Raw genomic sequence first — 26395 nt, 5'->3', positions numbered from 1 at the left:
GCAGCGTGGGGAAGGGCTCCAGCCCTGGCCGCGGCAGCCCCCCTGCCTGGTTTGAATCTGGACTCCGGCGCTCCCAGGCTGTGTGGTCTCGGGGTGCATGCCTTCAGCACTGCACGTCTGTATTCCCATCTGCAAAATGGGCTGGGAAAGCCCTGACTCCCTAGTTATTATGAGAAGTAAGAGCAATATTGGTGGGGACTTAGAACGGCACTTGACACACAGTTATTGTGAGAGTTTACTCTTGTTCAACCCACGCTTTCCCACCCTGCTCTGGGACTTGGCCAGGCTCCCTCCCTCCCGCCCGCCCCCCGCTGGGTCCTCCAAGGTCAAAGCCTGGGCAGACCAGGTGGCCGCTGGGCTGTAAGCCGCTGGAGTGACCATGAGGATAGCTGATGTTTGCGAGCTGCCCTGGCGCCAGCAGCTTTCTCCTTCTTCCATCTTGTCCATGGGCGTGTCCAGGTGTGCGTTTCAGGGCACCAGAAAGACCCAGTTTCAAATCCTGGCTCTGAGGATGGCAGACCTTGCACAAGCCATTTGAGCCTCATGGTGCCTCATGTGTACACAGGGTAATGACATGACAGTGTAATGTAATGGGCATGGCTGTCCCGGGTCACCGCGAGCAGCCGTGGGCAGCCGTGGGCAGCTGTGGGCAGCCGTGGGCAGCCGTGGCTGTGTGCCTAAGGGCTCACTGTGGGTCTCGCTACACCCCTCTCCCTCCTGGTCCCGGAGGCTCTTGCTCCTCTTCTGCCCAATCCCAAAGACTTGGGGACTTTGGAGCCGGCCCTCCCACACCCAGCCCAGGGAGAGGGGCTTTGAAAAGAGCCTGAGCTTTAGCTCAGTTACTCCTCCCTGGAGCTCCAGCGTTCCCTCCGTGTGGCCCAAGCTTCACCCAGCACCTCTGGGCGTCTGCTTTGCCAGTGTAAAATACAGTTAATAACCACCTCCCGAGGCTGTTGGTGACTGAGTAAGACAAGGTGTGGAAGGGCTTCCTCCGTGCCAAACACAAAGTAGATGCTAATTAAATGCTAATGATCAATGTGATCAGGCTTGCAACCCACTCAGTTCTTGCTCGTCAGCTCCAAGCTGTTAACAAGGTGAGTGCTCCACCTCTTGTTCCTGGAGCTGGGAACAGCTCGGGCCGGAGAGGGGCACCCAGCCAGGGCCAAGGCACAACGGAGCTGCGGAGCACAGAGGCTGAGACACGGCGGAGGCCAGGGCGAGGCCACAGAGGGGACCCTGGGACCCCAGGAAGGAAGCTAAAGCTCATGCAGCAGCCAGCCTGCGGGAGGTACCCGGTAAAAGGCGCTGTGGTGTAGCCGGTGAAGCCCCCGCCTGTGACTCCAGCATTGCACAAGGGCACCGGTTCAGGTCCTGGCTGCTCCATCTCCAGCCAGCTCTCTGCTGTGGCCTGGGAAAGCAGTAGAAGATGGCCCAAGTCCTTGGGCCCCTGCACCCACGTGGGAGACCTGGAAGAAGCTCCTGGCATCGGCCTGGATCAGCCCTGGATGTTGGAGCCACTTGGGGAGTGAACCAGTGGATGAAAGATCTCTCTCTCTCTCTCTTTCTCTCTCTCAAATAAATAAACAGATCTTTTATTTTTATTTATTTATTTATTTGACAGGCAGAGTGGACAGTGAGAGAGAGAGACAGAGAGAAAGGTCTTCCTTTGCCACTGGTTCACCCTCCAATGGCCGCCGCAGCTGGCGCGCTACGGCCGGCGCACCGCGCTGATCCAATGGCAGGAGCCAGGTGCTTCTCCTGGTCTCCCATGGGGTGCAGGGCCCAAGGACTTGGGCCATCCTCCACTGCACTCCCGGGCCACAGCAGAGAGCTGGCCTGGAAGAGGGGCAACCGGGACAGAATCCGGCGCCCCGACTGGGACTAGAACCTGGTGTGCCGGCGCCACAAGGCAGAGGATTAGCCTAGTGAGCCACGGCACTGGCCTTTATTTTTTTTTAAGGCAACTAAGCCTTGTCACCCTGGCCACCCCTGCACACTGTCTCTTTGTGCCCTGTGTCCCACTTGGGTACAGCTCTCCCAGCGGTCAGGGAACGTGTTAGTTGGCATCAAATGTGTCCTTTGCCTTAAGGTCAGTGTGCCAGCATCTCCGCCGTTGTAAGACTTGGGTGGGGGACACAGACTTGGCCACTGCCTCCAGTCACAGTTGAGGCCCTTTCTTGCTGGCTCCATGGCCAAGTGGCACTCCCGGGAGCTGGGCTGTGGGGTCCTCCTGGAGTGACACGGTTTCCATGGACTCTCTGTCCCGCCTGGGAGCTGGGCACAGCCCAAGCCCCTCATTCCTCCGCTGCCACCTCTCTGGGCCTGGGGTGTTCAGGGAGGCAGACCAGAGCTTCAGGAAGCTCCCGCCACTGTCACAAGCCTGGCCTTGACTGAGACGTCCCCAGGACGCCCAGCTGGGCTGCAGGGGAGACCTGGCTGCTTGGTCCAGCTCCGCTGCAGACAAGTCAGCAAGGGGCCAGGGGCAGATCTTTGTTTCCCTTGAGCCTCAACGCTCCCATCTGTAGACCGGGAGGGAGAACCGGCTGTGTCTGTGTTCTGCCGGCTCTGCCATGTCTTGGAGCCCAGAGAACCCCCGTCCTCCCTCTGCTTTCAACTCAAGGAGGGCAGGGGGGCCGAGCACCGGGACGGGATGGGAAGCGGGGAAGGAGGAGAGGGAGGGGTCTCAGATGTTGTCTGTCTCTCTGGCTGGGGCAGCCACGCCCACTCAGAGTCTCCCTTACCCCAAGGCAGGCCCGGGAAGGGGACCAACTGAGTCTGAGTCCATTCGAGCACCCTGGCTGGGAACAGTGGGCCCCTCTGGGGAGGGAGCACCGCTCGACCACGCCCACTTCGCACAGAGCGAGCGGAAGGGGCGGAGTCTGCCACTGGGGCCCTGTGTGGCCAGAGAGCAGGGCAGGGAGCCCCCGCGGCTGCCCCGGCAGCAGGACAAGGGCGAGTGCCAGCGTGAGCCGCGAGTCTGCAGTGGCAAATGGGGGAGCATTACTCCCTGTGCAAATTAAAAATTAAAATTAATCAAACACTCAAATTGATTTCCTTCCCGTCTGTTTGCTCTGCTGTGCCAGTCAGACGCCAGCTTGTCCGGCCGGCTCGATCCAGGCCAGGCTCACACCAGGGCTGGGCCTGGGCGAGTGCGGGCATCACACTCTGGCCTGGGGACACTGGGTGAGTGTCCACCCAGCCAGGTCCCTGGACACTGAGCCCTGGTGTGAGCTTGGAAAGGGGTCAGGCAGGAAGAGAGCGGCACTCTGGCCCAACGGTGACACTGGAGCCCTCGTGGAGCTGTCCAGCACTGACGTCATGCCCCTGCTCCGACTTCAGTGTCACTGCTTTGGGACGGCGATGGAGGGGAAGAAATCTCCCTTGGCTGCAGTGCTGGGCAGGACTTCTTTAGGGACTGGTGCCCCTCCCACAGCCCCCCAGCCCCGTCCCAACCAGCTGCGGCCCTCCTGGTCCGCTCCGCCCTCAGCCAGGTCCTTCCTTGCCACATTTTTTGCTGTGCATCCTTGGGCAAATCACTTAATGTCTCTGAGCACTGTTTTGATCAGGCTTGGGCTGCAGCTGGCCCCTGGTGAGGCACGGCCTTGGGAAGGGGACTCTGGCCTCGGAGTGGGGAAGGTGGCCGGTCAGCCTTCCCTCCCCCGGTGGCCAGGGACCTCTTGGCTGTGCACCGGGCATCACCCACGTGCTTGGCAGGATTCCTGGGATGAGGTGGTGACGTTTGGCAGGGGTCAGCTTGCGGCACCTGTGTGCCCAGGCCTTGGGGCACAGCCTCTGGCTGCACCATCCACACGGATTCTGGCACGTTCCGCCTCTCAACTCTCTGCTGTCTCTGCTTAGCCCCTGGCTCCCTCATCTCACCCCAGCCCACCCTATCGGCTTCCTCCCCAGGAGCACAGGGAGTGTGTCCACATACTCAGAGCTGCTCACATGCCTCTTTGTTTAAAATCCTCCCAAGTCCAGGCTTCCTCCCACCACCCTGGGGGCCCGGCCCCATCCCCTGCTCTGCCACCCCCAGCCTGGCACACCCACATCATCCTTCTACCCTGAATGGTGTGGGAGTTTTATTTTTTTTAAGATTTATTTCATTTATTTGAAAGGCAGAGTTACACACAGAGAGGGAGAGAGGTCTTCCATCTGCTGCTTCACTCCCCAAATGGCTGCAATGGCCAGAGCTGAGCCAGGCGGAAGCCAGGACTCAGGAGCTTCATCCAGGTCTCCCATGTAAGGGCAGGGGCCCAAGGACTTGGGCTGTTCTCTGCTGCTTTCCCAGGGGGCATTAGCAGGGAGCTAGATTGGAAGTGGAGCAGCCGGGACTCGCTCTGGTGCCCATATGGGATGCCGGCACTGAAGGCAGTGGCTTTACCCCTTTATGCCACAGTGCCGGCCCCATGTGGGAGCTTTTGGACTACCCCTCTGCCCCCTGTGATCTGTCTGACACAGGCAGGGCATGCTGGGGTCTTAGGCTTAGCAGCTGGGAGACAGGTGGTTGAGAGAGGCTGCTTGGGCATGAAGGGCTGGCGAGGAGGCTGGCCTGTGTGGGATCCGGGAGGTGGTGCGGACAGGTGGGGAGAACTCAGAGGAGGGCAGATGGATGTGTGCAGACACAGCTGGCTGGTGCAGCCTCTCTCTGAACCCGTGGGGTGTCAGCTTTACGTTACTACCATGAAATACCCGAGAAAACTACTTTTATGAAGAGGAGAGGTTTATTTAGCTCACAGCTCTGGAGGTTCAAATCCAAGACCAGGTGGCCCCATTCACCTGACCTCCAGGTAGGTGGCAGCAGGCAGTGGTGGGGGCACGAGCAGCCACATCTGAAGCCAGGAATGGAGCGAGAGAGAGGAAGAGGGACTGGGGTCCCTCGGTCCCTGCTGCGGCCTCCCAATGACCTAAGAGCAAGGGTTCAAACCTTGCTCTTAGTGATCTGTCTCCCAGCCCAGCACAGGGGAGCAGAGAGTTTGCAGAAGGTGGCCAGGAAGTGCCCACTGTCTCCTGGGGTTCCCGGTGGGCCACTCTCACAGCCCCAGGTGGTCCTGGCTTCAAGACCAAGCTCTCCACCTCTGGCCTGTGGGGACGGCTGACCCTGGGCAGGCATCTGCAGCAGCCCACGCCAGTCCCCACGCTGGCTCCTGGCAGGGAAGCACCAGTCGGGCCTCCGGCCCCCAGAACTCCACCCCTAGCTGCGGGAACCCTGGCAGAGCGCAGAGGGCGCGGCCATTGTCCTCCACGTGCCTTTCTAGAAAGCCTGCTGGGAGGCACAGGAGGCAGCAGCTCTTGGCCACCGACACAATGGCAGGACACAGGGGGACCCCCTGAGACACCGCCGCCCCTGCCTGCCTTCGTGCAGGACTGCTGACCCAGATCCTCACCCCCGTGGGGCAGGGCACACACTTGGGGAGAAAGCTGAGGTTCAGAGCAAGGGTGCTGGGCGTGGAACCCCCAAGCAGAGAGAGCAAGGCTGTGCAGCTCCCAGGACAGGACAAGTGGGAGGGGCGGAGGGGGTTGCAGCCTGGAATTGCTGCTCTGCATGGATGTCGGGGTCTCCGGGGACAGGCTGTTTGTCTCTGTTTGCCTTCCCTTGGGCCGCCGGGATGTCCTGGGAGGACTCGTCAGGTGGTTTGTTGAACCAACACAGGCAATGCTGTGAGCTCATCTCCCTGGAGCCCCTCCCCTCCACCCCCAGGAGTCTGCTAGGAAGGTGGGAGGTACCCGGCCAGGAGAAAGGGGACAAAAGGGACTTTGGAGAGGCCACACAGAGCTGAGCGTGGCTGTGGGGAGGGAAAAGCAACTTCACGGGACGCCCGCCGTGGCCAAGCCTTTCCCGGGCAGGAATCCCCCACGGTCACCTGCTGTTTGCTCCCACGTGACAGGGAGGCTAGCACTGGGTCTGCCTCACCCAAAGCCGGGGGTCTCTGCAGGGCCACTTCAGACGCAGGGGTGCAGGGTGTGCAGCGTCCTGGGCTCCCGCCCGCCACTGCGCACACTCCGGGTTTCCTACACTTCCAGCTCCGGGCAGCAGGGGGAGGCTGTGCTGCATCTGGTCGCAGACTGGAGCAGGGGTTAGGATCGGGCGGCAGGAGAGGCGAGGCCTCCTTCCGCAGCTGCTGGGTTTGGGGAGCCTTTAGCCGCGCCCCCGGCACGGGGCGGGAGGTTTCCACCCGGATCTGCCAAGTGGAGTCTCACTGCTGCCCCAAAGAGAAGTTGAAACGCCTCAGTCCGAGGCTTCCCCAGTCTGTCTGCGCCCCAGTCTGCCCGTCACTCCCGATTTCCCGCTTCCAGGTTTTGCACAGGCTCTCCTCCGGCGGGGACGCCCATTCTGTTCCTTCCTGCCTGGCCAACTCCTACACATGCTCCAATACCTGGCGTCAACATCACCTCCTCCAGGAAGCCTGCCCGAATTTTCTCTACTCCCTACAGCTCCATCACAACTCCCGCTCCCTGCTTTCCTATATCACCTGCGTCCCAGGCCCCCATAGGATGGGCCCACGATGGGCGTTTAATGAAAGGTTTCCCCCTGCAGGTGTCTGTGGTGGGAGTGAGAAAATGCTGCTGCCCAGAGCCCAGGGGTGCACTTTACTTCCCAGGGGGTGTCACGAGGGTCGAGAGAGAGAGAGAGCCGGAATACACAGGAACTTTGCAAACTGTAGAGTGTCCTACCCAGCAGGTCCTGGTACCGCACAGCTTTGCCCCTGTCCCCTGGTTCCCTGAGCACCTAGCAGCACCCCAAATCTCACGAGCAAGGAGGAGATGGGGTTCAAGGCAAGCCCTTAGCCCCCAGAAAGGCGAACACCCTGTGGGAGTCGCCCCCCAGTGACGATGGAAGCCAACGTCCTTCCTTCCACAAAAGGGTAAAGGGAGGGGCAGAGAGGGGTCAGCGAGTACCCAAGGTCACACAGCAGGAGCGGGAGGCGACCTGGGTCCTCCCAGCGCAGCAGGTGTCTTCAGATCCGGGGCAGCTGCTCCCCAGTACCTCGTCCCCGACCCTGCAGTCCAGGGCGCCCAGCCCATGCGGTCCCACACCAGGCTCGGCCGCCAAGGAGCGCCGAGCGCCCTCTGGATGGCGTGGTCCGGGCAGCTCCCCACCGTCCTCCTCCTCCACTCACCTCCAGGCCCGGAGGACCGTGCTCGGCTGTGGCGGGCCGGGCGCCGCCCGCGCCGCCGCCCCGTGCTGTTCCCGCGCGGCTGGGCCGCCCTCCGGCGCCCTGGGGTGGGGCAGGTGCAGCGGGTGCGCTATCCCTTTAAGCCCGGGCGAAAGGCGAGGTGTCGGCGGTCGCCGAGGCTAGCGCGGGACGTCGCCACCCGCCGGGCCGGAGCCAGGGGCCGGGAACCGCGGAGTGAGCGGGGGGCGCAGGGGACAGCAGAGCCGGGGCACTGCGGGTCCCTTCGCTGCCCAGTGCGCGCGCCACCCCGGGCCCCGCGAGCGGCCCCGGTGTCTTGCGGAGGATGTGAGAGGCGGCGCGGGCGGTGTCGGGGCGGGGGGCGCGGGAGAGGGCGGCGGCGACAGACGCGGGACAGAGTCCGGGCAGGGGGAGCCGGGCGGGGAGGAAGCGGAGAGGCGGCGGCGGCCGAGAGGAGAAGGGGGCGCGAGAGCACGCAGCGCGGGCGGCGGCGCAGGGGCGGGGGGCCGAAGCCTGCGGGTGGGGGCGCGGAAGCGGAGCCGGGCTCCAGGGCTGGGGTTCGGCCGGGCGTGGTGGAGGAGCCGAGCGCCCGCGCGGTCCCCACGGGGAGCGGCGGGGCACGTGAGCGGCCGGCCCGGCAGAGGGCGCAGGGCCGCGCTCTGGGGATTCCGGGCGGCCGGGGCCGGGGGCCTTTGTGAGCGCCCCATCAGGGCGAGCCCGGGAGTGCGGAGCCCCGGTGAGGCGGCGGCGGGCCCTAGCGCGCTCGGTGTGCGCGGGTGGGAGCGCCCGGGCGGCCGGGAGCGCGCGTTAGGGATTCTGCCGGCATCGCAGCGCGGAGAGCTGGAGGCAGGAGCCGGCCGCGCCGGGGAGCGCAGGGTCCTCCCGCGCACACGCACACGCACACGCCGCGCTCTCACGCGCGCACACGCCCTCCCTGCCTCGCTCGCGCCGCTGCCACCATCTCGGAGCCGAGCCCTGTGGAGCGGGCACCCGAGCCGGAGCCGGGACTGGAGCGCAGCCGAGCCGGGGGATGCGGGCCCGGAGCAGAGCCGCGCGCGGACGGCGCGCCCCGGATGGTGAGTGAGGCCGGGCCGGGCCGCTGCGGCGAGGCTGGGGCCGCGGGGACGCAGGCCAGGGAGCAGGGGGTCCGGGCGCCGGCAGCGCCGCGTGCGCGGCCTCTGATTGGGCGGGAGCCTTGGGGGCAGCGGTGCGGGTGTCGAGTGCGCGTCCGTGGGGGGCGCTCGCGCGCGGAGCTGGGGGGTGCGCGCTCTGTACCTCAGGCCGTGACCGCGCTCCCGCCTGCGCGCGGCCCCGCCTCAACCCGCACCTGCCACCAGAAGCCTTGCGACTTGGAGCAACTTTGCGGAGCCCCCGGGGCGCGGCAGGCCGGGAGGGGGCGGGGAGGCTCTTTAAGGGTGTGGGGTGGAACTCTGGCCTCTTCCCTGGCGGGCACGCGAGTGCGCTAAGCCTCTGCCCCAGCCAGCGCGGCCGCCGGCTCCCCGGGATGCCCAGCCGGCCCTGCGGCGTCTGGCTGGAGCCGCTCCGGGCGCCGGGCTCCTGTGACCCCGCCAGGGTCAGCTGGTACCGCGTGGCCACGTTCCCCAGGCCGGGAAGCCGAGTCTTTGCAACCAGGCCAGAGACACGGGGGTTGCGGGGCCAGAGTGGAGGAGATGTGGCCCTTGTGTGCCTGCCTTTGTGTGTCTCCCGCGCTGCTTCTCTGCGGGACAGTTGGCTCGAGAGGGGGCACCTGCTGGCGCGGTGCCCTGGGCACCGAGGCCGTGGTCTTTCGGCTCCCCGTACTCTGCTGCGGGGCCTCGGAACCTGCCCACACCCGGAGGCCGCCCAGCCGGTGCGGAGGAAGACTGGCTGGGGAGATGTCCGCGTGGGGCCCCGGAAGCTGCGGATGGCCGATTGCGTTGACTCCCTCCAGCTTGAGGTTGCGGGGGGTAGAGCCCCTGGGGTCCCCAGCGGCCCCTGGCAGCCCTCTCTTTCCTGGCACCCAGGGTGTGAGTCTGGAGGCAGCGGTGCTGGGCAGGCCGGTCTGCCTGCGTCCCTGGGGTCTGGCAGTGCCGGTTGGATCTGCGTGCCGGCTTAAGCCCTGCTCCCACCCCAGCATCTCCTGCTGCATCCCCGCCTGCTGGGGAGTGGGCAGGAGCCAGGGCACACCTGTCCATTTCACCCAGGAGGGTTTGGAGGCACCGAGGGGTCTCCTGTGTCAGGCCAGTCCCTTCCATTGTGAAGGGGTCCTGTGTGGGGCAGGCGGCACCGCTGACTTGGCCACAGGGCTCCCCGGGGCTTCCCTCCTACTGCGTGTCCCAAACACCTTCCCTGATGGGACTGCTGGAGGCCGTTGAGCGGAGGTCCTTGTCTGAGCTGAGGGACCTCGGGAGCCCAGCTCGGTTACCTCCTGGGGCCGGGGTCTGGCTGGCTCTGCTGGGCAGGTTTGCACATCAGGGAGCTCAGGGATTCCCCCCGCCCCCACCAGCCTGGCATGTCCTTCTGTCTGGACTGTGAGGAACCCTACCTGTTCTCTCGAGACCTCTGGCCTGGAGCCTGCCGTGGGCCAAACAGCTCATGCCTGGGTGACCTGTGGAGATCCAGGCGTGCCTGGCTGGTGGGGGTTGGGGGGGGCTCCACGGCTCCCAGGGCTGCTTCCTCCGCCGGTGGTCTCTCCAAGGCACAGGACACTGGAGCCGTCAGCCCCATGCTGGCCTTGGTGGCCCCCAGCCTCGTGCTGCTGGCAGCTGGATCACCCCAGGGCTACTCAGGCCCTTGGAGGCCTGTGGGGACAAGAACTGTTGCCTGGGGAGGTGGGGTAACTGTGCCTCTAGTGAGTGGGGGGGGTGGGCTTGCAGCATCCTGGGGGCTTCCTCAGCCAGCTCGGGCAGCCTCTCCCCTGCTGGCCCTGGCTGACTCCTTGTCCTGCCTTTCTTAGCCGCTTCTCTCTAAGCGCCCCCTGCCCCCGGCCCCTCCCCGAGCCTCAGGAGCTCTGGGCAACACCTGGTGGCAGGAGCTCGGCCCAGGGCCTGGCCCCACCTCCGTGGGCAAGGCCTGCTGGAGTCCTGCCCTGGTTCTGTTGCCCAGGGGACACTGTGCTCTGTTTCCTGCTCCTGCATCAGCAGCAGGGGGAACCCCTCACTGGGGGGCCCAAGCCATGGGGAGGAAGAACAGAGCCACCCCGGCTCCTAAGTCTGAGCGGCCAGGGGTGAGAATGCCAGCCCGGTGGTGCCAGGCCCTCCTCTGACTGCCTCGGACGGCCTCTGCCCCCGCCCCAACCTTCTGGCTGGGGGAGGGGGGACCAGTGCCAGTGTCGTCCCCATGGTTTCCCTCCCCAGCCGGGCCCTGATCCTGTCACATCTGTGTTTGAAGTCGCGGAGGGTTCCACTACAACAGGTTCAGGGGCGGGAAGCTGTTGGGTGCGGTGGGCCTTGGGGTGACTTGAAAGGTGCCCCCAGCCACTCAGGCCTCCTTCGGGGAGGCTGGGCACCGCCTTGGCCAGTTTCGGGGTCCCTTCCACTGGCTTCTGGGGCCTGGACACCTGGTCCCGGGCTCTGTGTCTTTGCCCTTGCTCTCCACTGCTGGACTCAATGCGCGTTTGAGGGCAGTTCCTGGTTTGAGGCGGGGGCTCCGATGTGGGGGCATTCAGACCTGGACACCCCCACCCCCAGCCCTGGGCAGGGGCAGAGGTGGCCGGAGGCTGCAGAGGGAAGGGTGAGCAGTGCTCCGGGGGGACGGGACGGGCAGTGGGGTTTTGGCCTGCTGGGATGTTTGTGGCGCCCTGGTAGACACTTGGTAAATATTTGTGGAATGAGTGAGAGAATGTGGGCCGGCAGTGGTGCGGAGGTGAGCGGCCCTGGGCTCCCGGGGAGCCAGCAGCGGTGGAGTCGTCCAGACGGGGCTCAGGGCTGCAGGGTTGAGGTTTCGGAGACCCTGGCTGGATCTGCTCTTTCAATTGCTCCGTCTGGAGAGGCGGGAGGCAGCGCTGAGGCTGCTGTGGGGACCCAGGCTGGCAGTGCCACTCAGACACCTGTCTGCCTTCCCCAGGAAGGCCAAGGGTGTGTGTGGGGCCCCAGCCCCCGGAGAAGGTTTGGCCTGGGTGGGGACCCGGCTGGGGCAGTCTGGGTCAGGTGGAGGTTTCGCCATCAGCAGTCCCAGCTCCTGGGCAGTGTCCTGGAGTCATTGGTGCCACTCCGGTACTGGCCCTACTACTGTGCACGCTTGAGGAAGTCCTGGGGGCGCTCAGGCCTCAGTTTCTGTGTCTGTAAAATGGACATGTCTCTTCGTCTCGCTGGATACCTAGGGTGAATCTAGGTGTGGATTTTTAACCTCACAAGTGGACTGCAAAGGGCAGGGCAGAGGGTGGACAGCACTGCTGTGTGAGGGGGAAGGAGCCTGGGGGTCAGGGAGGAGCAGTGACTCCCCCAAGGTCATAAAGCAGCCCCTGTGGGTTGGTTCCGGCCGGGCCTGTGGCCTGCTGACTGGGAGTGGCTGGGGTGGCGGGGCTTTGGGGCCCTGCGGAGCACGGCGCTGGCCAGTTGCTCCACCGTCCAGCTGTCAGGGAGCATATGGGGCCATATGGCCATGTCAGGGGAGGCGCCGGGCGCTGGAGGAGGGGCAGCGGCTGCCACTGTGGACTTCTGGGTCTGTCTGGGCCCTGCCTGCCCCCAGGGTCACGGCAGGAGGAGGCCAGAACGGGACCTCCGTGTCCAGCTTGGTTTGGACATGGAGGTTGGGCCTTGGCAGGGGCCCAGTTCCAGCACCCATCTGCCAGGGCAGCCGGACAGGCGGCTCTGTGCCCGGGACTGATCCAATTAGCTGCAGGCCAGCTGTGCCAGTCAGCCTTGCTCCGTGCCCCACCCTGCTCTGAGTGCCCTGCGGGGTCCGTGGCACTGTGATGTCAGCCTCAGGGCTCAGAGGGGGTGTGTGTGTGTGTGACAGGCACCTGCACCCCAAGTGCTGACTCTGAGGTCTTAGGGTGTGGAGACCCGAGGGGGCCTGGGCTTGGGGGCGGGGTGGGACTGTTTTTTCTTTTCTTTTCTTTTTCTTTTTAAGATTTATTTATTTATTTATTTGAAAGGCACAGTTATACACACACAGAGAGAGAGAATAAGAGACGAGTGCGAGGTGTTCCATCCGCTGATTCACTCTTCAAATGGCCGCAACTGCCAGGGCTGGACTGATCTGAAGCCGGGAGCCAGGAGCTTCTTCCAGGTCTCCCCCGTGGGTGTGCGGGCCCAAGCATTTGGGCCATCCTCCGCTGTTTTCCCAGGCCATTAGCAAGGAGTTGGATTGGAAGTGGAGCAGCCGGGACTTGGCACCCATATGGGGTGCTTTACCTGCTACACCATGGTGCCAGTGCCGGTCCCGGGGCTGGGTTTGGATCCTGGTCCTTCCGCTTTCCAGGCTGGGTGAGCTTGGTGAGAGTCATGTCACCACGTCTGGGCCTCCCCTTCTTCCTCTGTGTCCTGGGGAGGGTGCAGGGCTGGCCTTAGCATCTTACTTAGAAGTCACACAGGCAAAGCAGGCGCTAGCGTGATAGAGTTTAGCGTCTCGGCCACTCGCAGCTGCAGGGAAGTGAAGGAAGTCCAGCAGGGGTCTCAGCGCCCGGGCTGAAGGAAAGGGGGCCCGATTGTCATTCCCCAGGACAGAATCCTTTGATATCCCGTGTTTTCATATTCCTTTCCACCCGCTCCATCCCCATGCAGTTCTGTAGAGTATTGGAGAGCATTGGCCCATCTCACAGATGAGACAACTGAGGCCATGGGAAGGGCAGTGATTCTCCAGAAATCACACAGTAAGGTGGACTTGACCGTGCCTCCAACCTACAGGGTTAGGCTTCCTGAACGGTGTGGGGTGGCTGTTGGGGGAGGAGGGGCTTCATCTGTCTAGACCAAGCTTGGGGATTCCAGAGACGGCTCCTGGCTCATCTCCAGTACAGGAGCGGTACCGGCTGTCCTGGGACCAGCAGCCCCTCCTGCCTGGTCAGCCAGGCAGCCTGGACTGTGTTTCCTGTCCGCCCCAGCATGAGAAGGGTCTGAGACTGGCGGTCTCTTTGTGGGGGGCGTGGAGCGAGGGGTGCACCCTGGTCTCTCAGGCAACCCATGAGGTAGGACGAGTAGGGTGCTGGACTCTGCCTCTCACTGTGTGGCCTTGGACAGGCCCCTGGGAGCCTCCACCTGCCTGTTTGTCCTGGGTGACTTTTGAGGCTGTAGCATAAACAGGTGCTTGTAGACGGGGGAGGGTGTCACAGCGCCACATTCTGGGGCTGTGAGTCCGGGAGTCCCCGTCCGATGTTTCGCCGAGTCACTTCTTGGGCACTCTGGGGATGGCGCTGAGTAAGGCCCAGCTGCTCAGTGAGCTGCCTCAGCGCCTCCCACAGGCCACGCCTCCATCCACGGTGCACCTGGCTACCTCTCCCCTTGGCTGCCTCCCCAGCCCCCATAGTTGGAGGGGTGTGCAGGCCCCTGCCCCTGAGCAGCCTTCCTGTCTCCATCTCTGGGACGCCGCTGGCTTTGCAAGACTCAGCATGAATGCTCCCCTCCCGGCCGCCCCCGCACGTCTGCTGTACACGTGGCGAGGGTTTCTGGAAGGGCCCCGCACCTGCCGTGTGCGTCTGTGTTTCCTTGGGGCTCGGGAACGGGTTGCACGCAGAGACTGAACGTGACTCTGTCTTGGGTCCGGGGCATTCCCAGGGGTGCCCTTGGCTGAACCGGGCTTTGCTGTGCGTATCCCGCAAGGCCTCTTCCGTGGCTTCTGCCACTTCCTCCCCAGCGGCCCTGGGGGCCTGTGACATCAGTCCGAGGAGGAGCCCCGGGAGGTGTGGGCGGCCGTTCAGCCGAGGGCTCACCACAGACAGGGCCCTCCCTGCTCCGGGGCCCCTGCCAAGCTGGAGCCGGGGCACCCGGTCCTGGCCGCCCGCACATCACTCTCCCCGTGATTGCTACGGACCTCACTCTGCAGTCGGCTATTGATTATCTGGGGCCCCGATAACTCGTCCTTATCGATTGGTGGAGGCCACCTGGCCGCAGTGGTGTGGGGCCGCAGGGCCTGGCCGGGAGACCGCCTTCGTGGCTGTGTATTCCTGACCAGGAAGTCCTGTGACCGGGAGTCACTGGAAAGGGGTGCAGGCCACCTCCTCCGTGGTCCCCGCACCCTGGCTACCTTCTTCTCTTTGCCACCTGCCTTGGTGTGCATCTGGATTCCCTTGGTCTTCAGTCTCCGCTTTCCCACCTGTGAGTTCTGCCCTCCCCCTGGGCTGACACCGTGCCTTGGAAGCAGCCGCCAACTTGCCATCTTTCCCGTTGAAGGAACAGAGAATTAGGGATGGCAGTGGCCACAGAGGCCGGGCCCAGGGTGGTGGCCGCCAGCTGAGCTGATGCCGGCAGGACAGGGCTGTGGCTAGAGATGGCAGGTGCTGAGGCTCGGGGCTCGGTGGGGTTTTCCAACAAGCGATTTCTCAGGAAACAGCATAAAGGAGATGGCAGGGGGGACGCTTAACCTACTTACGAGCCCCAGCCGCCTTTCAGAGAAGCTGGGGGGCGTCCGTATGGCTTGTGGGGCCTCCCAGATCACGTGACCAGGGCTCTTTTTTTTTAATAGAATTTTTTTGTTAGGGCCATTTTCAGACCGGTGGACAGGCAGAGAATGGCACAGGGAGCCCCCGGCTGCCCCTAACCTGGGTTTAGCCGCAGTTGTCAGATAGACAGTAGGGACTGTGACATTTCTGCAGCCATCTCCAAAGCCGAAGAGAAAACACGGCTGCCCAAGCCCGAGGGGTCAGGTGCTGCTTCTCGGAGTCCTTGCGGATAAGGGTGTTGACAGGCCTCGGGCTGACCTGGCCGGGAAAGGGGGGAAAGGGAGGTGGAGGGGGGACCCCCAGCTGTTGCTCCCACTCAGGCTGGCAGCAGGAAGTGGCTCTCTTTGAGGTTAATTGTCTCTTCCTTCTGTTTGCTGTGGGGCTTCGACAGGAACTGCAGCATCAGGAAAATCTCAAACAATTTCTTGTTTATTGTTGAATTCAGACGCTGGCCACGCTGGTCTGGGAGTGTCCGATGGCACCCGAGATGGGCTCGCCCCACATCAGCCGCCCCCAACAGGGGACATGGGGCAGGCAGCAGGAGGACTGGGCCAGCAGGGGCACTGAGGGGCGGGGTCCGGACAGCCAGGGGCTCTGGGGCCCTGGGTGTGAGTGCCGGGAAGTGAGGCTGAGGGCTGGGGTGTGTGCCCTGGGCCCTACCTCCTGCCCAGGCCTGGCCATCTCCCTGGGAGGAGCCGTTGGCCCTAGGCAGCTGCAGGTCTCTATGGCTCCCCTGCCTCCAAGCACCCCACGTGTACTTGGGACTCCCTGAGGAAGTCATGGGGTCTCTGTATAGTACTAGAGATTTCCTTACAGATAGGGAAACTGAGGCACAGGGCACGGTGTCTCTAGGGAGAGATCTTCAGAGCCTTGGAGCAGATCAGACCTCTGGTGTCCCTGTGTCTCCCGCTCCCAGGCTTACATCAGCCTGTGGCTTTGGCGCCCCTGGTGCAGAGGGAAGACGGCTGGCCCTGCTGTGGGCAGGCTGTCCAGCTTCCCTGGGGTCAGCCCAGTGCTCCCTCTGCCTTGGGGCCCACCTCTTCTCTCTCGTAGCACACGTCTGCACGTGTGTGTGTGTGTGTGTGTGTGTGTGTGCATGTATGTGTGTGGTCCTTGTTACCAGCCAGTAAGGGAAGGAGGCCTCCATGGGGTGACCTGAGAGTGGCCTCGTGCCCCTTCCCCAGCCCCACAGTGGCAGATCTGATGAGCGCCTGGCTCACGATTGGGTGCTGGGACGGCCGGGGGAGGCCCCTGTGGGGACGGCGACCAGAGGGAGAGCCAGTGACGCAGACATCAAAACCCCTTTGATGCCCGGTCCTGGCCCCAGGCGCTGCCAGCCCCTACGTCTGGCCTGTGTGTTCTCAGCAGCTGGGAAGGGGAGGGCGCAGCGGGGCCTGGGCCTGGGAGAGGGGTGCAGCCACTTCTCCCACCCTGGGACATCAGTCCTGGGAGCCGGAGTGGACCTCACTGCTTTGCCCATGAGAAGTGGCCCCGGAAGGGCCCCAGGGGAGATGGCAGGTCCACCCATGTGCTGCAGGAGTCGGGGGGCAGCAAGCCCATGTGGCCATGGCCGCCGTACGTCCCCACATGGACCGCCAGTGCACTCCCCAGCCCTGCAAGGTGACTCCTCCAGCCCCATGTCACAGAGGAGGACTCAGAGATGCCATCCGCCTGGGAGGAGGACAACTCGGGGCTGAGGCACAGGCCGCGGGCTGGAGGGCAGGCCTGCTCCTGGTCCCTCAGGGAGGACGAGCCTCCTCTGTTTGCCTCCTCTGCCCGAGGCAGGGTTACAGAGAGAACTTGTCCATCCACTGGTTCACCCGCAGACGGCTGGCTCTGAAGCCAGAGCTAGGAGCTTCCTCCAGGTCTCCCATGTGGGTGCAGGGGCCCAAGCACTTGGGTCATCCTTTATCCTCCTCTGCTTCCCCAGGCCGTCAGCAGGGAGCTGTATCGGAAGTGGAGCAGCTGTGATGTGAACTGGCACGCCCGCGCCACAGGCAGAGGCTTAGCCCACTATGCCACTGCGCCGGCCCCTCCTCCATTCAGTCTTTGGAGGAAGCCTTCCTTAGCCACACAAATACAAGATTCCCAGCCCTGCACTCAGGGGCTCCCCACCCTTTGCCCCCAGCTGCCGTGTGCCCTCCAAGCGAGCGTTTCTGGGGTGACTGGTGGGGGTCTGGCAGCCTGTGTGCACCCTGAGAGTGAGCACTCCTGAGGGTGAGCTTGAGGCCGGGCCGAGTGGGGTCTGTTGGACACTCACTAAGTGTTAGGCGCGGTGCCGAGAGCTTTGCGTGGGTTGCCTCGCTCAGGCTGTACAAACCCGTGAGACCTGCACGGCTTCTGGACAGATGGCGACACTGAGGCGCCGGGAGACGGAGGGACTTGCGAAGCTCTCACAGCCAGTGCATGGGGGCCGCGGTGCTGCAGCCCGGCGGGGGCAGGGGGCCGCAGTGGGTGGTGGGGACGGGGCGAGAGAGCAGGTGCTGCTGGCAGCTTCTCTCCTGCTCGGTCCGCAGCCCCCATGGTTGCAGGCCGAGAGGTGCCTCGTCTTCTCTGCGTCCCAGGGTGGGCGTGGGAGCCCCCCGGGGGTCCCTGGCCTCTCCCAGACCCCTCCCCTGGAGGCTGTAAATATTGTATCTCCACCATCTCTGCAGAGGGAAATTGGTGCTTTTATAATGCCATCCCCCCCTCCCCCCCTTTGCCCGATTCGGATGGTGCTGGCAGGATTCTGCCGGCACTGGCCCTGTCACTTGGGCGCGTGCTGCTCCAGTCCCCTCCTAGGCTCTAATTGCTTTTAAGCTGTGATAGTTGGCGACAGCAATTTCCTTCACATTACTGAGAGAGGAAAATCCACTCTATTTTCTTCTTTTTTTTTTGCTCTTGACTTTAGCCTTCCATTTGGGTTCCTCTGCCCACTGCTAAGGTCCGGGGACACAGAGGCAGGGGATCTTTGTGCACAGGGCTTTTGGCCTCTCTGGGCCCGGTTTCCCCATTTGCAACAAAGTCAGATGTCTGTTCGTTCATTCGTTCATTCAGCACACTTGCCCCGAGCGCATCGCTGGAGACACGGTCCAGCTCCGATTGGCGGCTGCTATGTCCCCTGCACACAGTAGGTGCTCAGCTACGGTGTGACGAGCACGTGGGGGCCAGGCCAGCCAGCTCTGACACAGAGCTCACTCATTGGAGACAGAGTCCCAGCGTGAGTGGGCAGTGGGTGCAGGGTGTGCCGGGGGAGTGGGCGGAGCTGCTGCCGTTGGGGAAGGGCTGAGGGGGAGGTGGCTCAGGCAATAGGGGCCTGTGATTTGAGGGCAGGGGGGCTGGGCAGAACTGGCAGGTGGGCGGAGAGGCTGGGGAGAGCTTTGCACCCAGTGGGAGAGTTAGAACTTGATCAGAGGGTAGCAGGAACCCTGGCCGGGTTCTGAGCAGGGGACCCAGGTCAGAGGCCCCTCCTGCTGTGCCGTGGGGATGATGGCGGGGGTGGAGGGGAGTGCTGTCTGGAAGCGTGGCAGAGGGAGCATGGGACCAGACAGGGGACCTCCTGTGCCTGTGGCGGGGGGGTGGGCATCTGGCTCCTGGGTCTGTGCTCCATGGCCAGCCAGGGTGGCTTCACTGTCAGTTCTTAAGTGTGTCAATCATTGCATGATTTATAAAGTCCACTCACCCTTGACCCTTGGTCCACCAGGAGACTGTCCTACGGGGTGGGCACAGCTGGGGCCGGTGCCCCACTGACACAGAAGTCACGCTTGCCCCAGGTCCTGCCAGCAGGTGATCCTGGGTGGGACTTGCACTCAGGACTTGGGGCACCTCTGCTGGGCCCCTCCCCACGGCCAGCTCTCTGCAGTCCTCCCTCCCCAGCCTGGTGCTCATTCCCTGTTTGTGGAGCGTGTGGGGCTTTCAGAAGCATTAACGATAGAAAATAAATTGGAATCGGAGAGGAATCATCGCCGGGCGTTCTCGGAGGGCCGCCTCTGCCCTCGTGCCTCTCAGCCATATTGGAGCCAGCAGCCAGACTGGAATACGAATGAGTCTGGGGCCGGCCTTGCTCTTAGTCTGCCCGGGAGCCCTCCCTGGCCAGACGGTGCTCGCCAGCGGCCCAGCTGTTTACAGTGAGGCCTCCGTGGCCACTGGGCATCAGCAGCCAGGACCGATGTCCCTGGGATGGAGCTGGCGTCCAGGGCTACAGAGGTGGAAAGAGCTCCAAGTACAGTGCAACATGACCCCCCCCGCCCCCCCTGCCCCCCCAGCAAATGCCCTCTGCTGAGGTCAGAGCTGCAGGGCGGGAGGGGCACCCATGGACTTAGCAGTGTCTCCTTGGGATCTTTGTATTCTAGACCCCGTGCCGCCTCCAGGAAGCCTCCCTTGATCACTGCCTCGCTAGCCCTGGGTTTCCGTCTGCAGGAGTCTTGTGGTTCTTGGAGCCTCAAGGGGACAGGCAGGTACCGTGTAGAGCAGGTGCAAACGTGGTGACGGAAGGAATAGGGGCCACCAGTTGGGGAGCTCTGCTGTGGACCTGCTCCCCCTCCCCCCAGCTTGCTCGGCTAAGTGGACTGTGCCACTGGTCTCCGCTGACCAGCATGGAGTGGCCTGAGGGTGGGCCCTGGTCTCCGCTCCTGCTGGCTCCCCAGGGCTGCACGCCCCAAGGGGACCTGGGAAATCATATGGGGCAATGCTGTTGCTCAGAGATGGGGAAACTAAGGCCAGAACTGGGGGTGGCAAAGTCCCCCACTCTGCTGTGGGCAGACTGCACGTCCGTCATCACAGAGCAGAGGAGGGGACAGGCTCAGGACACGGCAGGCCTAAATACATCTGTCGGAGCCCAGTGCCAGCCACTCCTCTTGGAAGGTGAGGGGTGCTGAGGTGTACTGAGTCACTCCAGGGGGACGAGGCCTATTTGTGGCCCAGGCCAGACCAAGAGAGGTCCCTGGAGGGGTCAGGATGGCCACAGGGCCCTTGAGCCACGTGGCCATGGCCTGGCTGCCAGCCCTGTCCAGCGCTCCTGCCCAGCCTCCAGGCTCATGATGCTCCTTTGTCATCTCTGGATGTCATGGGAGGAGGTGGCCGTGACCTCCACATGCCTGGACAGCAGTGCAGGGCAGCCAGGGCCCACCCCAGCCGGGGAGTGGGCAGCTGAGGGAGGAGGGTCCCGGGCCACTGCCACGTGCTGGACGGCACAGCCCTGGGGCTGCACACTCAGCCCCACCCCTCACGGCTTTCATATATGCAGGAGGGACCCCAGCCATAGGGGAAAGTGAGGCCCAGAGAATCCAGTGAGACGCAGGGCAGCCCCTACCCCACTCTGACCTCTGTGCCCCCACCAGCCTGTGCCCTCACCCCGCCCCTCCAGCCCCCCAGCCTGTGCCCTCACCCCGCCCCTCCAGCCCCCCAGCCTGTGCCCTCACCCCGCCCCTCCAGCCCCCCAGCCTGTGCCCTCACCCCGCCCCTCCAGCCCCCCAGCCTGTGCCCTCACCCTGTCCCCCCAGGCCCCCAGCCTGTGCCCTCACCCTGTCCCCCCAGGCCCCCATCCTGTGCCCTTACCCCGCCCCTCCAGCTCCCCATCCTGTGCCCTCACCCTGTCCCCCCAGGACCCCCATCCTGTGCCCTCACCCCACCCATCCAGCCCCCCAGTCTGTGCCCTCACCCTGTCCCCCCAGGACCCCCATCCTGTGCCCTCACCCTGTCCCCCCAGGCCCCCCCAGCCTGTGCCCTCACCCTGTCCCCCCAGGCCCCCCCATGCTGTGCCCTCACCCTGTCCCCTACAAGCCTGCCCTGTCTGTGTTGGACAGCTCCCTTCCTGGTGGGACCCCCAGGGACACAGGACACCACACACACGCAGGTCTGTGGGGGACCTATCCCCCATCCCTGACACACACACACACACACACACCACACACGCACACTGACTCCAGGGACGACACATGTCTGTGCTGGTTGGAGCCCACACACCCTTCCAGGCTCACCTCCACAGAGCCGCGGGTGCTCTCTCTGCTGGGAGCCCCACGCTCTGCCTCCGTGCTCACCCACGGCCTCTTTGGGCCACACACCCTGCCTCCTCCTCTCAGAACAGGAGCCTTGGAGCCCACTGTCCTTGGGTTTTCTGCCAAGCGCCCTGCTGTGCCCGTGACCACAGCCAGCTGGGTTGGACGCCACCTCCTGTCCCCAGTGGCCCAGGTCTGCGTGTTCTCCTGAAGGTTTCAGACTGGCCCTGGTGCCCTGGTGTTCCTGGCAGGGGCCTGGGGTGGGGCTGGGAGAGGGGAGTGGGGTCCCCCTACCTCGCCCAGAGCCACCTGCTCAGATCTGCACTTTATGTTGGGGTCTGGCTAGGATCAAAGAAAAAAAAACCAATTAACTCCTTATTGATTCTGTTTTTCTGATTATGAAGGAAAATCCAGCCGTCCATTTGTGGACGAGGGAGGCTTGCGAGTGGGCCCCCACCCCGCGGGCCGGGCTCCAGCCGCGCCGAGCACCTGCTGTTTGTGGCGGGCTCCTCGTGCAGCCACGTCCTGCAGCCTGGGCTCCTGCTCTCCGTCGCCGCGCCTCGTGCTGGCGCCGGCCGCCACAGCTGACAGCTGCTGTGTTCTCTTCGAATGGTCCCGTATTGATCAACGGTTAGGCCACTTCTGGTTTCTTTTTTCCTCCTCCCCAGCAGCCCTGCCGGGAGCAGCCTCGGGGATTTACAGGCGAGCGCGCGTGCTATTTTTGCCGCGGGAGAGGCTTCTAGAAGCGGGGTGTGTGGTTTCAAATGTTAATCAATATTGCCCAATCACCCCTGAAAGGCTGAGCCAGCCCCCTCCCCCGCCGATGGCGCGAGCGCTCGTTTCCCGCGTCCTTGCCAGCACTGCTTGTTATCAATCATTTAAATTCCCCCCCATCTGATGGGCAAAAAATGGAATCATGTCATTTTCATTTGCCTTTTTCCGATCGCGAGTGACATAGAACATCCTTCGCCGCGTTTATTGGCCAATTTAGTTCTTGTTCTGCGGATTTACTTAACTCACTGCCGATTTTTCTCTTTTGTCTTCTTCTTATTGATTTGTAGGGGCTCTTTGCATATTACTGATATTTCCTTTCAGTGTCTTGCTGGCGTTCGGGTGTTGCTTCTGGTGCTGCTTGCCGCACGGGTGTTTTACGTGTTTATGTGGTTGGATTTGTCAAATTTTCACTTTATGGCTGCTGGATTTAACGTCTGGTGTTGGAAGGCTCCCCCCACCACCCCCTGTCTGAGGTTTCATTTCAAATAAGAGTTTTATGGCTGAGAAATCTTTGCAAAGCCGGCTTGCAGGCTCCTTCCCAGCTGGGCGCCTGCGGCTCTTGGCAGGTGCGGGACTGGCTCTGTCCATCCGTCTTCATCTCGTGCGTCTCCCTCCATCTGCCTGGCTCTGGGGTCCCTGCTGCTGTCTCTCTTCCTGTCTCTGTCTCCCACATTCTTTGCCCCCCCATTCCCATCTCTGCTGCTTCCTGGGCCCCCAGCTGGTTTCCCGTCAGGCAGCAGACGGTCGATAGGGACATGAGGTGGCTTGGAGACAGGGTGGCAGCTGTCAGGGGACATGTGCCCCCCTGCTCTCCCCCTGCCAGCCTAGCCCCAGGTCCTATGGGCTGGCAGGGTGGGTGGTGGTCCAGCTCCATGTCTCAGGGAAACAGACTTCCTGTGGTAGCAGAGAGCAGGCTCTGAGTCTATCCTAGGTCTTCCTCTACCGGGAAGCCTTCCGAGACTGCCCTCCTTTCTGTTTCACCACGGCCCTCCGCCAGTTCTTGCTGGTCTTTCATCCTCCGGCCTCTTAGCACTGAGCTCCCTGGGATCCACCTGGCCGCTGCCCAGGGACCTGGTTTGCACCTGTGTGAACACGTCCCATGGGAGGGTGTGGCCGGCCCGGGGAGGCCCCCCTCTTGCTGTCGGCCCAGTTGCCCCTGCCTCTAAACACACACAAGACTCACACACACATACGCATACACATGCACACATGTGCCATACACACAACATATACCATGCGCACACATATGTGTACCATATGCACACATGTGCATACAACATATGCGCACACATACACATGCGCAAACACACCATGTGCACACAAGTGCACCACAACACACATGCACATATATGTGCACACATGTGTATGCATGACAATGCATGCTGCTGCCCAAGAGACAGGGACTTGAGTTCCATCGGGGCAGCTACCAAAGGGGCACCCTTGTCCTCTGCCCGGTGCCTGGCTCACAGCAGGCGCCCGGAGAGAAAGAGGGAGCTCGGACCTAATGGGTGGTGGGCAAAGTGCTGAGCCCGTGGCATGGAGGGTGGCTGGGCTCAGCCTTTGTTGAGCTCCTGTGTAGCAGTGCACTTTTCCCATGATCCCTCATTTGTGGGGCCTGGAGATGCCGGTGGGGAGGATGCCCCCCATGACCTCCTGCAGGTGAGGGCCCCGGGTGGGTGCAGGGGTCCTCTGGCTCCAGGAGCAATTGGGAAGTGAGGGGGAACCGGGAGGTCCCTGAAGCCTGGCTCGGGGGTGCACGTCCTCAACTCCAGGTCGCTCCCCAGGCTCCTGCCTTCTGCCCTGCTCCTGGCCCCTCCTCGGCAGCACTCCCCTTTGCAAGCTCCTGGTGGACAGGAGCCCTGTTCTGGTCTCCACACCATGCACGTGTCGTGGGCACTCAGCCAAAGTCGCATTAGTGAATGCATGCAAAGCCGGGGGGTGTTGACCAGAGGGTTCAGGTCTTGGGGAGAGGAGCCCGGGCTCTGGGCTTGGCTTTTTGGGTGCCTTGCTGGGTGACCCTGACCCTCGCTGGGCTGTAGTCTCCCCATCTGTACGATGGGCGTGGGCCTCTCGAGCTCTGTGGTCATGTGCGTGTGACCTGGAGCAGGTGCACGCCTGTGTGTCACGTGCGTGGTGCTTGGCTCAGTGCACACCTCCTGGCTCCCAGCACCCTCCCCCCCCCCCCCCCCCCCGTCCTAAACCCGCTCTGGCAGTGTCGCTGAGCCGCCGTTCCTGTGCGAGTCGCACATTCCCTGGCACGGGTGTTAATTCTGCCGAGTGCACAGACGTCACATTCGCCGAGCTCCCAGGGCTGCACTGAGGGGCGAGGAGCCAGGAGCCGTGGGCACCCCCCCCTCCGCACGGCCTACGGCTGAGGTCTCAGGTCCTACCAGGGACTCGGCGACGGGCGGGCCTCGTGTCCGTGACGGCACTGGCACGCTCTGCCTCTCCCGCTGCGTCCCCTGCCCCAAATCCTTGTCATGCTCTGCCTGTGGTCCCATTTCCATGGCAACTCCTTAGGATGCCACCAGGAGACTGGGAGCCTCCCAAAGGTTTGGGGGGAAGGGCGCAGGAGGCCCATTCATTGTCTGGAGCGCGGCAGCTGGGGCTTGGCGGGGATGGCCGGCCCTGCCAGCTCAGGTGGAACTGGGCTCGGGGCCGCCAGCCAGGTGGCCTGGAGGCGGGCCAGGGATGGCTGTCATGTTGGCCGGGGCCTGGTCGGCCTGTGCCAGTCCAGCGGGAGCCCACTCGGGCAGTCGCTGAGGGCATTCCTGCTGGCTGGACCTGGCTTGGGGGCCCCAGGCCTGAGGAGCTGGCCAGGCCCTGGCTGCCCCTCTTTGCTGAGCCGGCTCTGCTCCATCCCATCCCATCCTGTTTTAGGATCGGCATCCCGTGCCTGGCTGGCAACAGGGGTGGGGTTTGGGGATGCTGCACGGTAGGGCCAGGCAGGCCTCCGTGTCTGGCTCCCACCGCTTTGTGGTTGTGTTGTCTGGAGAGCGGGGGCTGCCTGAGACCTGCTCTGTGTCCATTTCTCTGCCTCTGTCTTGGAGAAGTGTGCAGGCCGCGAGACGCTCCACCTACACCTCCCATGTGGCCAGAGTTTCCGTCGTTAGCACTCGGTAAGGGCTGCCTCTGGAAGGGACCCCGAGGCCACATGATGAGGCCACATGATGGCAGCCGTCTCCCGGCCCCCTCCGCCCATCCTTCTGTCCCCTGGGCCGGTGCTGACTGGGCCAGTCACCCTCATGGGACCGCTGGGACCTGGAGCTGGGGCAGACGCCGGCGTGCTTTCTTTCACTCTCACTTTTGGAGCCACCTCTGGCGCCGCCTGCGCCTGTCCTCTCTCAGTCCCCTCTCAGTCCCTGTCTTTGGCCGGCTCACGTTTGCAGGTGGATTAGCGCAGGACTCCCCAACCACGTGTTCATGAAGTCGCGCCTGTGAGGTACTGATTCCCAGAGAGGCACACACACCTAGGAGAGTGGAAGTGTTTATTGGCAAGCCACCGAATCCCCTGGGCCCCACACTTGGAGAGACACGGAGCTGCTTGAACCTCTTGGTGACAGCTCAGGAGGAAATCCAGGGGCTTGTATTTGGTTAAGCTGTTGTTTGGGAACCCACGTCAGAGTGCCGGCGTTCCAGTCCCAGATCGCTCCCGACTCTGGCTTCCTGCTGACTGCGCCCTGGGAGGCAGCAGGCGACAGCTCAAGTACTAGGGTGCCTGCCACCCATGTGGGCAGACCTGGAGGGAGGTCCTGGCTTCCAGCTTCGGCCTGGCCCAGCCCTGGCTGTTGCAGGCATTTGGAGAGTGAACCAGAAGATGGGCGATCTCTCTCTTCCTTTCAAATAAAATAGATAATTTAAAAAAGCAACAAAAAATAAAGTGAATTTGGACTTCCGAGAGGTTCTCGGGAAATGGAGGTGCAGGGGGGCTGCTGTGCCCAGGGCCGGGGAAGTGGGAGCGGGGGAGGGGTGGGGGGAGGAAGTGGGAGCGGGGGAGGGGCGGGGGGGACGCCTCCTTGTACTTCCAGCCAAGGACCGACCGTGCTCTGCACCACTGGGGCTGGCGTCCCCCACTCACAGAGGGCGGGGCCAGCTCTGCAGAGAGGCTGGGGGAGGTGGGGTTGAGGTCCGTGGGGACTGGAAGGATGGTGCCCAGGCCGGGGACAGGCACCCCCACGGCCTGTCCGCCCCCTCTCTCGGGGGCCCTGTGGGGAGGCCGCAGCCATGGTGCCCTCTCTGTCCTCCTGGCGGGAGGGTGCTGCGCCCATTTTACAGATGAAAGGGAGAGGCTCAGAGACTTGGGTTTCCCATGTCCCGGAGCTGGGGTAGAGAAGTGTAGGCCAGGGCAGGCCAGACCCCTGCGCGTGTTCCCAGAGCCTGCCTGCCCTGCTGGCGGCCCGTGTGTCTGAGCGCATGGCTGATGCGTGTACACGTGTGGGCATGTGCACGGGTGTGGGGGTGTGTGTGATGTATGCTGTGGCTTGCTCTACGGTGGTTTTTGCCTGCATGGGTGCACCGGACGTTCGCCCAGCACTGAGGTCACCCCCTTGTTAAGCGACTGTGTGGATTGTCCAGCCGGGTGAGATTGGACCCCTTTTGTGTGTGGGACCCCCTGGTGGCCCCCAGACCCCCTGTGCCGCCCTGCTCTGGCTGACAACGGCTCCGCTTTCCTCCCACAGCCGCCAGTGCCCACGGCAGAGAGGGCGACTGAGTCAGGCCCAGCTGCGCTCCCCAAGCGCCCACCCGACGTGAGGTAAGGGGTGGGCGGGGGTGGCGTGGGCCCTGGGGGGAGCTTCCGGGGGCTGCCCTCTGCCTCCCTCCCCACTTGCAGTGAGGGCCCCTGCAGTGCTCAGAGGCTGGCGCATGTTCGCCAGTGCCAGCCCCGCGGTTGCGACAGGCGCCTCTGCTTGCAGGCTGGGGTCCTGTGTCCCACC

At 63.5% G+C, this 26395-nt stretch overlaps 1 protein-coding gene across 2 annotated transcripts in view; it reads left to right on the top strand.

Annotated features, from left to right (window-relative positions):
- The first annotated feature begins 7701 nt into the window (after positions 1-7701).
- The window catches only part of LINGO1 (leucine rich repeat and Ig domain containing 1), a 161887-nt gene continuing 143193 nt past the window's right edge, over positions 7702-26395 (top strand). For both annotated transcript variants that reach the window (XM_070054640.1, XM_070054639.1), the window contains exons 1-2: positions 7702-8212; positions 26141-26214. The gene's annotated coding sequence lies outside the window, so the exon portion shown is untranslated. The remainder of the gene's footprint in view (positions 8213-26140; positions 26215-26395) is intronic.

The sequence above is a fragment of the Oryctolagus cuniculus genome, chromosome 12 (genome assembly GCF_964237555.1).
Source record: "Oryctolagus cuniculus chromosome 12, mOryCun1.1, whole genome shotgun sequence".
Lineage (NCBI taxonomy): Eukaryota > Metazoa > Chordata > Mammalia > Lagomorpha > Leporidae > Oryctolagus > Oryctolagus cuniculus.
This window is presented reverse-complemented; position numbering and strand designations above follow the sequence as displayed.